Source organism: Uranotaenia lowii, chromosome 3, assembly GCF_029784155.1.
Source record: "Uranotaenia lowii strain MFRU-FL chromosome 3, ASM2978415v1, whole genome shotgun sequence".
Lineage (NCBI taxonomy): Eukaryota > Metazoa > Arthropoda > Insecta > Diptera > Culicidae > Uranotaenia > Uranotaenia lowii.
This window is the reverse complement of record NC_073693.1, coordinates 71,436,780-71,452,152: the sequence shown is the minus strand read 5'-3', so window position 1 is coordinate 71,452,152 and position 15,373 is coordinate 71,436,780.

Here is a 15,373-nt window from a genome sequence, read left to right as displayed (position 1 = left end):
TTTAAAATGCGTTTTCTGGCCTTTAGAAGCGTTTTTCGGCCATTCTGAGCTTAATTTGAGATCACAACTTTAAAATGCGTTTTCTGGCCTTTAGAAGCGTTTTTCAGCAATTCTGAGCTTAATTTGGGATCACAACTTTAAAATGCGTTTTCTGGCCTTTAGAAGCGTTTTTCGGCCATTCTGAGCTTAATTTGGGATCACAACTTTAAAATGCGTTTTCTGGCCTTTAGAAGCGTTTTTCGGCCATTCTGAGCTTAATTTGGGATCACAACTTTAAAATGCGTTTTCTGGCCTTTAGAAGCGTTTTTCGGCCATTCTGAGCTTAATTTGAGATCACAACTTTAAAATGCGTTTTCTGGCCTTTAGAAGCGTTTTTCAGCGATTCTGAGCTTAATTTGGGATCACAACTTTAAAATGCGTTTTCTGGCCTTTAGAAGCGTTTTTCGGCCATTCTGAGCTTAATTTGGGATCACAACTTTAAAATGCGTTTTCTGGCCTCTAGAAGCGTTTTTCGGCCATTCTGAGCTTAATTTGAGATCACAACTTTAAAATGCGTTTTCTGGCCTTTAGAAGCGTTTTTCGGCCATTCTGAGCTTAATTTGGGATCACAACTTTAAAATGCGTTTTCTGGCCTTTAGAAGCGTTTTTCGGGATTCTGAGCTTAATTTGGGATCACAACTTTAAAATGCGTTTTCTGGCCTTTAGAAGCGTTTTTCGGCCATTCTGAGCTTAATTTGAGATCACAACTTTAAAATGCGTTTTCTGGCCTTTAGAAGCGTTTTTCAGCAATTCTGAGCTTAATTTGGGATCACAACTTTAAAATGCGTTTTCTGGCCTTTAGAAGCGTTTTTCGGCCATTCAGAGCTTAATTTGGGATCACAACTTTAAAATGCGTTTTCTGGCCTTTAGAAGCGTTTTTCGGCCATTCTGAGCTTAATTTGAGATCACAACTTTAAAATGCGTTTTCTGGCCTTTAGAAGCGCTTTTCGGCCATTCTGAGCTTAATTTGAGATCACAACTTTAAAATGCGTTTTCTGGCCTTTAGAAGCGTTTTTCGGCCATTCTGAGCTTAATTTGAGATCACAACTTTAAAATGCGTTTTCTGGCCTTTAGAAGCGTTTTTCAGCAATTCTGAGCTTAATTTGGGATCACAACTTTAAAATGCGTTTTCTGGCCTTTAGAAGCGTTTTTCGGCCATTCTGAGCTTAATTTGGGATCACAACTTTAAAATGCGTTTTCTGGCCTTTAGAAGCGTTTTTCGGCCATTCTGAGCTTAATTTGGGATCACAACTTTAAAATGCGTTTTCTGGCCTTTAGAAGCGTTTTTCGGCCATTCTGAGCTTAATTTGAGATCACAACTTTAAAATGCGTTTTCTGGCCTTTAGAAGCGTTTTTCGGCCATTCTGAGCTTAATTTGGGATCACAACTTTAAAATGCGTTTTCTGGCCTTTAGAAGCGTTTTTCGGCCATTCTGAGCTTAATTTGGGATCACAACTTTAAAATGCGTTTTCTGGCCTTTAGAAGCGTTTTTCGGCCATTCTGAGCTTAATTTGGGATCACAACTTTAAAATGCGTTTTCTGGCCTTTAGAAGCGTTTTTCGGCCATTCTGAGCTTAATTTGAGATCACAACTTTAAAATGCGTTTTCTGGCCTTTAGAAGCGTTTTTCGGCCATTCTCAGCTTAATTTGGGATCACAACTTTAAAATGCGTTTTCTGGCCTTTAGAAGCGTTTTTCGGCCATTCTGAGCTTAATTTGAGATCACAACTTTAAAATGCGTTTTCTGGCCTTTAGAAGCGTTTTTCAGCAATTCTGAGCTTAATTTGGGATCACAACTTTAAAATGCGTTTTCTGGCCTTTAGAAGCGTTTTTCGGCCATTCTGAGCTTAATTTGGGATCACAACTTTAAAATGCGTTTTCTGGCCTTTAGAAGCGTTTTTCGGCCATTCTGAGCTTAATTTGAGATCACAACTTTAAAATGCGTTTTCTGGCCTTTAGAAGCGTTTTTCGGCCATTCTGAGCTTAATTTGGGATCACAACTTTAAAATGCGTTTTCTGGCCTTTAGAAGCGTTTTTCGGCCATTCTGAGCTTAATTTGAGATCACAACTTTAAAATGCGTTTTCTGGCCTTTAGAAGCGTTTTTCAGCGATTCTGAGCTTAATTTGGGATCACAACTTTAAAATGCGTTTTCTGGCCTTTAGAAGCGTTTTTCGGCCATTCTGAGCTTAATTTGAGATCACAACTTTAAAATGCGTTTTCTGGCCTTTAGAAGCGTTTTTCGGCCATTCTGAGTTTAATTTGAGATCACAACTTTAAAATGCGTTTTCTGGCCTTTAGAAGCGTTTTTCAGCGATTCTGAGCTTAATTTGGGATCACAACTTTAAAATGCGTTTTCTGGCCTTTAGAAGCGTTTTTCGGCCATTCTGAGCTTAATTTGAGATCACAACTTTAAAATGCGTTTTCTGGCCTTTAGAAGCGTTTTTCGGCCATTCTGAGCTTAATTTGAGATCACAACTTTAAAATGCGTTTTCTGGCCTTTAGAAGCGTTTTTCAGCGATTCTGAGCTTAATTTGGGATCACAACTTTAAAATGCGTTTTCTGGCCTTTAGAAGCGTTTTTCGGCCATTCTGAGCTTAATTTGAGATCACAACTTTAAAATGCGTTTTCCGGCCTTTAGAAGCGTTTTTCAGCGATTCTGAGCTTAATTTGGGATCACAACTTTAAAATGCGTTTTCTGGCCTTTAGAAGCGTTTTTCGGCCATTCTGAGCTTAATTTGAGATCACAACTTTAAAATGCGTTTTCTGGCCTTTAGAAGCGTTTTTCAGCAATTCTGAGCTTAATTTGGGATCACAACTTTAAAATGCGTTTTCTGGCCTTTAGAAGCGTTTTTCAGCAATTCTGAGCTTAATTTGGGATCACAACTTTAAAATGCGTTTTCTGGCCTTTAGAAGCGTTTTTCAGCGATTCTGAGCTTAATTTGGGATCACAACTTTAAAATGCGTTTTCTGGCCTTTAGAAGCGTTTTTCGGCCATTCTGAGCTTAATTTGAGATCAAAACTTTAAAATGCGTTTTCTGGCCTTTAGAAGCGTTTTTCAGCGATTCTGAGCTTAATTTGGGATCACAACTTTAAAATGCGTTTTCTGGCCTTTAGAAGCGTTTTTCGGCCATTCTGAGCTTAATTTGAGATCACAACTTTAAAATGCGTTTTCTGGCCTTTAGAAGCGTTTTTCAGCGATTCTGAGCTTAATTTGGGATCACAACTTTAAAATGCGTTTTCTGGCCTTTAGAAGCGTTTTTCGGCCATTCTGAGCTTAATTTGAGATCACAACTTTAAAATGCGTTTTCTGGCCTTTAGAAGCGTTTTTCGGCCATTCTGAGTTTAATTTGAGATCACAACTTTAAAATGCGTTTTCTGGCCTTTAGAAGCGTTTTTCAGCGATTCTGAGCTTAATTTGGGATCACAACTTTAAAATGCGTTTTCTGGCCTTTAGAAGCGTTTTTCGGCCATTCTGAGCTTAATTTGAGATCACAACTTTAAAATGCGTTTTCTGGCCTTTAGAAGCGTTTTTCAGCAATTCTGAGCTTAATTTGGGATCACAACTTTAAAATGCGTTTTCTGGCCTTTAGAAGCGTTTTTCAGCAATTCTGAGCTTAATTTGGGATCACAACTTTAAAATGCGTTTTCTGGCCTTTAGAAGCGTTTTTCAGCGATTCTGAGCTTAATTTGGGATCACAACTTTAAAATGCGTTTTCTGGCCTTTAGAAGCGTTTTTCGGCCATTCTGAGCTTAATTTGAGATCAAAACTTTAAAATGCGTTTTCTGGCCTTTAGAAGCGTTTTTCAGCGATTCTGAGCTTAATTTGGGATCACAACTTTAAAATGCGTTTTCTGGCCTTTAGAAGCGTTTTTCGGCCATTCTGAGCTTAATTTGAGATCACAACTTTAAAATGCGTTTTCTGGCCTTTAGAAGCGTTTTTCAGCGATTCTGAGCTTAATTTGGGATCACAACTTTAAAATGCGTTTTCTGGCCTTTAGAAGCGTTTTTCAGCGATTCTGAGCTTAATTTGGGATCACAACTTTAAAATGCGTTTTCTGGCCTTTAGAAGCGTTTTTCGGCCATTCTGAGCTTAATTTGGGATCACAACTTTAAAATGCGTTTTCTGGCCTTTAGAAGCGTTTTTCGGCCATTCTGAGCTTAATTTGAGATCACAACTTTAAAATGCGTTTTCCGGCCTTTAGAAGCGTTTTTCAGCGATTCTGAGCTTAATTTGGGATCACAACTTTAAAATGCGTTTTCTGGCCTTTAGAAGCGTTTTTCGGCCATTCTGAGCTTAATTTGGGATCACAACTTTAAAATGCGTTTTCTGGCCTTTAGAAGCGTTTTTCGGCCATTCTGAGCTTAATTTGAGATCACAACTTTAAAATGCGTTTTCTGGCCTTTAGAAGCGTTTTTCGGCCATTCTGAGCTTAATTTGGGATCACAACTTTAAAATGCGTTTTCTGGCCTTTAGAAGCGTTTTTCGGCCATTCTGAGCTTAATTTGAGATCACAACTTTAAAATGCGTTTTCTGGCCTTTAGAAGCGTTTTTCAGCGATTCTGAGCTTAATTTGGGATCACAACTTTAAAATGCGTTTTCTGGCCTTTAGAAGCGTTTTTCGGCCATTCTGAGCTTAATTTGAGATCACAACTTTAAAATGCGTTTTCTGGCCTTTAGAAGCGTTTTTCGGCCATTCTGAGCTTAATTTGGGATCACAACTTTAAAATGCGTTTTATGGCCTTTAGAAGCGTTTTTCGGCCATTCTGAGCTTAATTTGGGATCACAACTTTAAAATGCGTTTTCTGGCCTTTAGAAGCGTTTTTCAGCAATTCTGAGCTTAATTTGGGATCACAACTTTAAAATGCATTTTCTGGCCTTTAGAAGCGTTTTTCGGCCATTCTGAGCTTAATTTGAGATCACAACTTTAAAATGCGTTTTCTGGCCTTTAGAAGCGTTTTTCGGCCATTCTGAGCTTAATTTGAGATCACAACTTTAAAATGCGTTTTCTGGCCTTTAGAAGCGTTTTTCGGCCATTCTGAGCTTAATTTGGGATCACAACTTTAAAATGCGTTTTCTGGCCTTTAGAAGCGTTTTTCGGCCATTCTGAGCTTAATTTGAGATCACAACTTTAAAATGCGTTTTCTGGCCTTTAGAAGCGTTTTTCAGCGATTCTGAGCTTAATTTGGGATCACAACTTTAAAATGCGTTTTCTGGCCTTTAGAAGCGTTTTTCGGCCATTCTGAGCTTAATTTGAGATCACAACTTTAAAATGCTTTTTCCGGCCTTTAGAAGCGTTTTTCAGCGATTCTGAGCTTAATTTTGATCACAACTTTAAAATGCGTTTTCTGGCCTTTAGAAGCGTTTTTCGGCCATTCTGAGCTTAATTTGGGATCACAACTTTAAAATGCGTTTTCTGGCCTTTAGAAGCGTTTTTCGGCCATTCTGAGCTTAATTTGGGATCACAAATTTAAAATGCGTTTTCTGGCCTTTAGAAGCGTTTTTCGGCCATTCTGAGCTTAATTTGGGATCACAACTTTAAAATGCGTTTTCTAGCCTTTAGATGCGTTTTTCGGCCATTCTGAGCTTAATTTGGGATCACAACTTTAAAATGCGTTTTCTGGCCTTTAGAAGCGTTTTTCGGCCATTCTGAGCTTAATTTGAGATCAAACTTTAAAATGCGTTTTCTGGCCTTTAGAAGCGTTTTTCGGCCATTCTGAGCTTAATTTGGGATCACAACTTTAAAATGCGTTTTCTGGCCTTTAGAAGCGTTTTTCGGCCATTCTGAGCTTAATTTGGGATCACAACTTTAAAATGCGTTTTCTGGCCTTTAGAAGCGTTTTTCGGCCATTCTGAGCTTAATTTGAGATCACAACTTTAAAATGCGTTTTCTGGCCTTTAGAAGCGTTTTTCAGCGATTCTGAGCTTAATTTGGGATCACAACTATAAAATGCGTTTTCTGGCCTTTAGAAGCGTTTTTCGGCCATTCTGAGCTTAATTTGAGATCACAACTTTAAAATGCGTTTTCTGGCCTTTAGAAGCGTTTTTCGGCCATTCTGAGCTTAATTTGAGTTCACAACTTTAAAATGCGTTTTCTGGCCTTTAGAAGCGTTTTTCAGCGATTCTGAGCTTAATTTGGGATCACAACTTTAAAATGCGTTTTCTGGCCTTTAGAAGCGTTTTTCGGCCATTCTGAGCTAAATTTGAGATCACAACTTTAAAATGCGTTTTCCGGCCTTTAGAAGCGTTTTTCAGCGATTCTGAGCTTAATTTGGGATCACAACTTTAAAATGCGTTTTCTGGCCTTTAGAAGCGTTTTTCGGCCATTCTGAGCTTAATTTGGGATCACAACTTTAAAATGCGTTTTCTGGCCTTTAGAAGCGTTTTTCGGCCATTCTGAGTTTAATTTGAGATCACAACTTTAAAATGCGTTTTCTGGCCTTTAGAAGCGTTTTTCAGCGATTCTGAGCTAAATTTGAGATCACAACTTTAAAATGCGTTTTCCGGCCTTTAGAAGCGTTTTTCAGCGATTCTGAGCTTAATTTGGGATCACAACTTTAAAATGCGTTTTCTGGCCTTTAGAAGCGTTTTTCGGCCATTCTGAGCTTAATTTGGGATCACAACTTTAAAATGCGTTTTCTGGCCTTTAGAAGCGTTTTTCGACCATTCTGAGCTTAATTTGAGATCACAACTTTAAAATGCGTTTTCTGGCCTTTAGAAGCGTTTTTCAGCGATTCTGAGCTTAATTTGGGATCACAACTTTAAAATGCGTTTTCTGGCCTTTAGAAGCGTTTTTCGGCCATTCTGAGCTTAATTTGAGATCACAACTTTAAAATGCGTTTTCCGGCCTTTAGAAGCGTTTTTCAGCGATTCTGAGCTTAATTTGGGATCACAACTTTAAAATGCGTTTTCTGGCCTTTAGAAGCGTTTTTCGGCCATTCTGAGCTTAATTTGGGATCACAACTTTAAAATGCGTTTTCTGGCCTTTAGAAGCGTTTTTCGGCCATTCTGAGCTTAATTTGAGATCACAACTTTAAAATGCGTTTTCTGGCCTTTAGAAGCGTTTTTCAGCGATTCTGAGCTTAATTTGGGATCACAACTTTAAAATGCGTTTTCTGGCCTTTAGAAGCGTTTTTCGGCCATTCTGAGCTTAATTTGAGATCACAACTTTAAAATGCGTTTTCTGGCCTTTAGAAGCGTTTTTCAGCGATTCTGAGCTTAATTTGGGATCACAACTTTAAAATGCGTTTTCTGGCCTTTAGAAGCGTTTTTCGGCCATTCTGAGCTTAATTTGAGATCACAACTTTAAAATGCGTTTTCTGGCCTTTAGAAGCGTTTTTCAGCAATTCTGAGCTTAATTTGGGATCACAACTTTAAAATGCGTTTTCTGGCCTTTAGAAGCGTTTTTCAGCAATTCTGAGCTTAATTTGGGATCACAACTTTAAAATGCGTTTTCTGGCCTTTAGAAGCGTTTTTCAGCGATTCTGAGCTTAATTTGGGATCACAACTTTAAAATGCGTTTTCTGGCCTTTAGAAGCGTTTTTCGGCCATTCTGAGCTTAATTTGAGATCACAACTTTAAAATGCGTTTTCTGGCCTTTAGAAGCGTTTTTCAGCGATTCTGAGCTTAATTTGGGATCACAACTTTAAAATGCGTTTTCTGGCCTTTAGAAGCGTTTTTCGGCCATTCTGAGCTTAATTTGAGATCACAACTTTAAAATGCGTTTTCCGGCCTTTAGAAGCGTTTTTCAGCGAATCTGAGCTTAATTTGGGATCACAACTTTAAAATGCGTTTTCTGGCCTTTAGAAGCGTTTTTCGGCCATTCTGAGCTTAATTTGGGATCACAACTTTAAAATGCGTTTTCTGGCCTTTAGAAGCGTTTTTCGGCCATTCTGAGCTTAATTTGAGATCACAACTTTAAAATGCGTTTTATGGCCTTTAGAAGCGTTTTTCGGCCATTCTGAGCTTAATTTGAGATCACAACTTTAAAATGCGTTTTCTGGCCTTTAGAAGCGTTTTTCAGCGATTCTGAGCTTAATTTGGGATCACAACTTTAAAATGCGTTTTCTGGCCTTTAGAAGCGTTTTTCAGCCATTCTGAGCTTAATTTGGGATCACAACTTTAAAATGCGTTTTATGGCCTTTAGAAGCGTTTTTCGGCCATTCTGAGCTTAATTTGGGATCACAACTTTAAAATGCGTTTTCTGGCCTTTAGAAGCGTTTTTCAGCAATTCTGAGCTTAATTTGGGATCACAACTTTAAAATGCATTTTCTGGCCTTTAGAAGCGTTTTTCGGCCATTCTGAGCTTAATTTGAGATCACAACTTTAAAATGCGTTTTCTGGCCTTTAGAAGCGTTTTTCGGCCATTCTGAGCTTAATTTGAGATCACAACTTTAAAATGCGTTTTCTGGCCTTTAGAAGCGTTTTTCGGCCATTCTGAGCTTAATTTGGGATCACAACTTTAAAATGCGTTTTCTGGCCTTTAGAAGCGTTTTTCGGCCATTCTGAGCTTAATTTGAGATCACAACTTTAAAATGCGTTTTCTGGCCTTTAGAAGCGTTTTTCGGCCATTCTGAGCTAAATTTGAGATCACAACTTTAAAATGCGTTTTCTGGCCTTTAGAAGCGTTTTTCAGCGATTCTGAGCTTAATTTGGGATCACAACTTTAAAATGCGTTTTCTGGCCTTTAGAAGCGTTTTTCGGCCATTCTGAGCTAAATTTGAGATCACAACTTTAAAATGCGTTTTCTGGCCTTTAGAAGCGTTTTTCAGCCATTCTGAGCTTAATTTGGGATCACAACTTTAAAATGCGTTTTATGGCCTTTAGAAGCGTTTTTCGGCCATTCTGAGCTTAATTTGGGATCACAACTTTAAAATGCGTTTTCTGGCCTTTAGAAGCGTTTTTCGGCCATTCTGAGCTTAATTTGAGATCACAACTTTAAAATGCGTTTTCTGGCCTTTAGAAGCGTTTTTCGGCCATTCTGAGCTTAATTTGGGATCACAACTTTAAAATGCGTTTTCTGGCCTTTAGAAGCGTTTTTCAGCGATTCTGAGCTTAATTTGGGATCACAACTTTAAAATGCGTTTTCTGGCCTTTAGAAGCGTTTTTCGGCCATTCTGAGCTTAATTTGAGATCACAACTTTAAAATGCGTTTTCTGGCCTTTAGAAGCGTTTTTCAGCGATTCTGAGCTTAATTTGGGATCACAACTTTAAAATGCGTTTTCTGGCCTTTAGAAGCGTTTTTCGGCCATTCTGAGCTTAATTTGAGATCACAACTTTAAAATGCGTTTTCTGGCCTTTAGAAGCGTTTTTCAGCAATTCTGAGCTTAATTTGGGATCACAACTTTAAAATGCGTTTTCTGGCCTTTAGAAGCGTTTTTCAGCAATTCTGAGCTTAATTTGGGATCACAACTTTAAAATGCGTTTTCTGGCCTTTAGAAGCGTTTTTCAGCGATTCTGAGCTTAATTTGGGATCACAACTTTAAAATGCGTTTTCTGGCCTTTAGAAGCGTTTTTCGGCCATTCTGAGCTTAATTTGAGATCACAACTTTAAAATGCGTTTTCTGGCCTTTAGAAGCGTTTTTCAGCGATTCTGAGCTTAATTTGGGATCACAACTTTAAAATGCGTTTTCTGGCCTTTAGAAGCGTTTTTCGGCCATTCTGAGCTTAATTTGAGATCACAACTTTAAAATGCGTTTTCTGGCCTTTAGAAGCGTTTTTCAGCGATTCTGAGCTTAATTTGGGATCACAACTTTAAAATGCGTTTTCTGGCCTTTAGAAGCGTTTTTCGGCCATTCTGAGCTTAATTTGAGATCACAACTTTAAAATGCGTTTTCCGGCCTTTAGAAGCGTTTTTCAGCAATTCTGAGCTTAATTTGGGATCACAACTTTAAAATGCGTTTTCTGGCCTTTAGAAGCGTTTTTCAGCAATTCTGAGCTTAATTTGGGATCACAACTTTAAAATGCGTTTTCTGGCCTTTAGAAGCGTTTTTCAGCGATTCTGAGCTTAATTTGGGATCACAACTTTAAAATGCGTTTTCTGGCCTTTAGAAGCGTTTTTCGGCTATTCTGAGCTTAATTTGAGATCACAACTTTAAAATGCGTTTTCTGGCCTTTAGAAGCGTTTTTCAGCAATTCTGAGCTTAATTTGGGATCACAACTTTAAAATGCGTTTTCTGGCCTTTAGAAGCGTTTTTCAGCGATTCTGAGCTTAATTTGGGATCACAACTTTAAAATGCGTTTTCTGGCCTTTAGAAGCGTTTTTCGGCCATTCTGAGCTTAATTTGAGATCACAACTTTAAAATGCGTTTTCTGGCCTTTAGAAGCGTTTTTCAGCGATTCTGAGCTTAATTTGGGATCACAACTTTAAAATGCGTTTTCTGGCCTTTAGAAGCGTTTTTCAGCGATTCTGAGCTTAATTTGGGATCACAACTTTAAAATGCGTTTTCTGGCCTTTAGAAGCGTTTTTCGGCCATTCTGAGCTTAATTTGAGATCACAACTTTAAAATGCGTTTTCTGGCCTTTAGAAGCGTTTTTCAGCGATTCTGAGCTTAATTTGGGATCACAACTTTAAAATGCGTTTTCTGGCCTTTAGAAGCGTTTTTCGGCCATTCTGAGCTTAATTTGAGATCACAACTTTAAAATGCGTTTTCTGGCCTTTAGAAGCGTTTTTCAGCGATTCTGAGCTTAATTTGGGATCACAACTTTAAAATGCGTTTTCTGGCCTTTAGAAGCGTTTTTCGGCCATTCTGAGCTTAATTTGAGATCACAACTTTAAAATGCGTTTTATGGCCTTTAGAAGCGTTTTTCGGCCATTCTGAGCTTAATTTGAGATCACAACTTTAAAATGCGTTTTCTGGCCTTTAGAAGCGTTTTTCAGCGATTCTGAGCTTAATTTGGGATCACAACTTTAAAATGCGTTTTCTGGCCTTTAGAAGCGTTTTTCAGCCATTCTGAGCTTAATTTGGGATCACAACTTTAAAATGCGTTTTATGGCCTTTAGAAGCGTTTTTCGGCCATTCTGAGCTTAATTTGGGATCACAACTTTAAAATGCGTTTTCTGGCCTTTAGAAGCGTTTTTCGGCCATTCTGAGTTTAATTTGAGATCACAACTTTAAAATGCGTTTTCTGGCCTTTAGAAGCGTTTTTCAGCGATTCTGAGCTTAATTTGGGATCACAACTTTAAAATGCGTTTTCTGGCCTTTAGAAGCGTTTTTCGGCCATTCTGAGCTTAATTTGAGATCACAACTTTAAAATGCGTTTTCTGGCCTTTAGAAGCGTTTTTCGGCCATTCTGAGCTTAATTTGAGATCACAACTTTAAAATGCGTTTTCTGGCCTTTAGAAGCGTTTTTCAGCGATTCTGAGCTTAATTTGGGATCACAACTTTAAAATGCGTTTTCTGGCCTTTAGAAGCGTTTTTCAGCCATTCTGAGCTTAATTTGGGATCACAACTTTAAAATGCGTTTTTCGGCCATTCTGAGCTTAATTTGGGATCACAACTTTAAAATGCGTTTTCTGGCCTTTAGAAGCGTTTTTCAGCAATTCTGAGCTTAATTTGGGATCACAACTTTAAAATGCATTTTCTGGCCTTTAGAAGCGTTTTTCGGCCATTCTGAGCTTAATTTGAGATCACAACTTTAAAATGCGTTTTCTGGCCTTTAGAAGCGTTTTTCGGCCATTCTGAGCTTAATTTGAGATCACAACTTTAAAATGCGTTTTCTGGCCTTTAGAAGCGTTTTTCGGCCATTCTGAGCTTAATTTGAGATCACAACTTTAAAATGCGTTTTCTGGCCTTTAGAAGCGTTTTTCGGCCATTCTGAGCTTAATTTGGGTTCACAACTTTAAAATGCGTTTTCTGGCCTTTAGAAGCGTTTTTCGGCCATTCTGAGCTTAATTTGAGATCACAACTTTAAAATGCATTTTCTGGCCTTTAGAAGCGTTTTTCGGCCATTCTGAGCTTAATTTGGGATCACAACTTTAAAATGCGTTTTCTGGCCTTTAGAAGCGTTTTTCGGCCATTCTGAGTTTAATTTGAGATCACAACTTTAAAATGCGTTTTCTGGCCTTTAGAAGCGTTTTTCAGCCATTCTGAGCTTAATTTGGGATCACAACTTTAAAATGCGTTTTCTGGCCTTTAGAAGCGTTTTTCGGCCATTCTGAGCTTAATTTGAGATCACAACTTTAAAATGCGTTTTCTGGCCTTTAGAAGCGTTTTTCAGCAATTCTGAGCTTAATTTGGGATCACAACTTTAAAATGCGTTTTCTGGCCTTTAGAAGCGTTTTTCGGCCATTCTGAGCTTAATTTGAGATCACAACTTTAAAATGCGTTTTCTGGCCTTTAGAAGCGTTTTTCAGCGATTCTGAGCTTAATTTGGGATCACAACTTTAAAATGCGTTTTCTGGCCTTTAAGAAGCGTTTTTCGGCCATTCTGAGCTTAATTTGAGATCACAACTTTAAAATGCGTTTTCTGGCCTTTAGAAGCGTTTTTCAGCGATTCTGAGCTTAATTTGGGATCACAACTTTAAAATGCGTTTTCCGGCCTTTAGAAGCGTTTTTCAGCGATTCTGAGCTTAATTTGGGATCACAACTTTAAAATGCGTTTTCTGGCCTTTAGAAGCGTTTTTCGGCCATTCTGAGCTTAATTTGGGATCACAACTTTAAAATGCGTTTTCTGGCCTTTAGAAGCGTTTTTCGGCCATTCTGAGTTTAATTTGAGATCACAACTTTAAAATGCGTTTTCTGGCCTTTAGAAGCGTTTTTCAGCGATTCTGAGCTTAATTTGGGATCACAACTTTAAAATGCGTTTTCTGGCCTTTAGAAGCGTTTTTCGGCCATTCTGAGCTTAATTTGAGATCACAACTTTAAAATGCGTTTTCTGGCCTTTAGAAGCGTTTTTCAGCGATTCTGAGCTTAATTTGGGATCACAACTTTAAAATGCGTTTTCTGGCCTTTAGAAGCGTTTTTCAGCCATTCTGAGCTTAATTTGGGATCACAACTTTAAAATGCGTTTTATGGCCTTTAGAAGCGTTTTTCGGCCATTCTGAGCTTAATTTGGGATCACAACTTTAAAATGCGTTTTCTGGCCTTTAGAAGCGTTTTTCAGCAATTCTGAGCTTAATTTGGGATCACAACTTTAAAATGCATTTTCTGGCCTTTAGAAGCGTTTTTCGGCCATTCTGAGCTTAATTTGAGATCACAACTTTAAAATGCGTTTTCTGGCCTTTAGAAGCGTTTTTCAGCAATTCTGAGCTTAATTTGGGATCACAACTTTAAAATGCGTTTTCTGGCCTTTAGAAGCGTTTTTCGGCCATTCTGAGCTTAATTTGGGATCACAACTTTAAAATGCGTTTTCTGGCCTTTAGAAGCGTTTTTCGGCCATTCTGAGCTTAATTTGAGATCACAACTTTAAAATGCGTTTTCTGGCCTTTAGAAGCGTTTTTCAGCGATTCTGAGCTTAATTTGGGATCACAACTTTAAAATGCGTTTTCTGGCCTTTAGAAGCGTTTTTCGGCCATTCTGAGCTTAATTTGAGATCACAACTTTAAAATGCGTTTTCTGGCCTTTAGAAGCGTTTTTCGGCCATTCTGAGCTTAATTTGAGATCACAACTTTAAAATGCGTTTTCTGGCCTTTAGAAGCGTTTTTCGGCCATTCTGAGCTTAATTTGAGATCACAACTTTAAAATGCGTTTTCTGGCCTTTAGAAGCGTTTTTCGGCCATTCTGAGCTTAATTTGGGATCACAACTTTAAAATTCGTTTTCTGGCCTTTAGAAGCGTTTTTCGGCCATTCTGAGCTTAATTTGGGATCACAACTTTAAAATGCGTTTTCTGGCCTTTAGAAGCGTTTTTCGGCCATTCTGAGCTTAATTTGAGATCACAACTTTAAAATGCGTTTTCTGGCCTTTAGAAGCGTTTTTCGGCCATTCTGAGCTTAATTTGGGATCACAACTTTAAAATGCATTTTCTGGCCTTTAGAAGCGTTTTTCGGCCATTCTGAGCTTAATTTGAGATCACAACTTTAAAATGCGTTTTCTGGCCTTTAGAAGCGTTTTTCGGCCATTCTGAGCTTAATTTGAGATCACAACTTTAAAATGCGTTTTCTGGCCTTTAGAAGCGTTTTTCGGCCATTCTGAGCTTAATTTGGGATCACAACTTTAAAATGCGTTTTCTGGCCTTTAGAAGCGTTTTTCAGCGATTCTGAGCTTAATTTGGGATCACAACTTTAAAATGCGTTTTCTGGCCTTTAGAAGCGTTTTTCGGCCATTCTGAGCTTAATTTGAGATCACAACTTTAAAATGCGTTTTCTGGCCTTTAGAAGCGTTTTTCGGCCATTCTGAGCTTAATTTGGGATCACAACTTTAAAATGCGTTTTCTGGCCTTTAGAAGCGTTTTTCAGCAATTCTGAGCTTAATTTGGGATCACAACTTTAAAATGCGTTTTCTGGCCTTTAGAAGCGTTTTTCGGCCATTCTGAGCTTAATTTGAGATCACAACTTTAAAATGCGTTTTCTGGCCTTTAGAAGCGTTTTTCGGCCATTCTGAGCTTAATTTGGGATCACAACTTTAAAATGCGTTTTCTGGCCTTTAGAAGCGTTTTTCGGCCATTCTGAGCTTAATTTGAGATCACAACTTTAAAATGCGTTTTCTGGCCTTTAGAAGCGTTTTTCAGCGATTCTGAGCTTAATTTGGGATCACAACTTTAAAATGCGTTTTCTGGCCTTTAGAAGCGTTTTTCGGCCATTCTGAGCTTAATTTGAGATCACAACTTTAAAATGCGTTTTCTGGCCTTTAGAAGCGTTTTTCGGCCATTCTGAGCTTAATTTGAGATCACAACTTTAAAATGCGTTTTCTGGCCTTTAGAAGCGTTTTTCGGCCATTCTGAGCTTAATTTGAGATCACAACTTTAAAATGCGTTTTCTGGCCTTTAGAAGCGTTTTTCAGCAATTCTGAGCTTAATTTGGGATCACAACTTTAAAATTCGTTTTCTGGCCTTTAGAAGCGTTTTTCGGCCATTCTGAGCTTAATTTGGGATCACAACTTTAAAATGCGTTTTCTGGCCTTTAGAAGCGTTTTTCGGCCATTCTGAGCTTAATTTGAGATCACAACTTTAAAATGCGTTTTCTGGCCTTTAGAAGCGTTTTTCGGCCATTCTGAGCTTAATTTGGGATCACAACTTTAAAATGCATTTTCTGGCCTTTAGAAGCGTTTTTCGGCCATTCTGAGCTTAATTTGAGATCACAACTTTAAAATGCGTTTTCTGGCCTTTAGAAGCGTTTTTCAGCGATTCTGAGCTTAATTTGGGATCACAACTTTAAAATGCGTTTTCTGGCCTTTAGA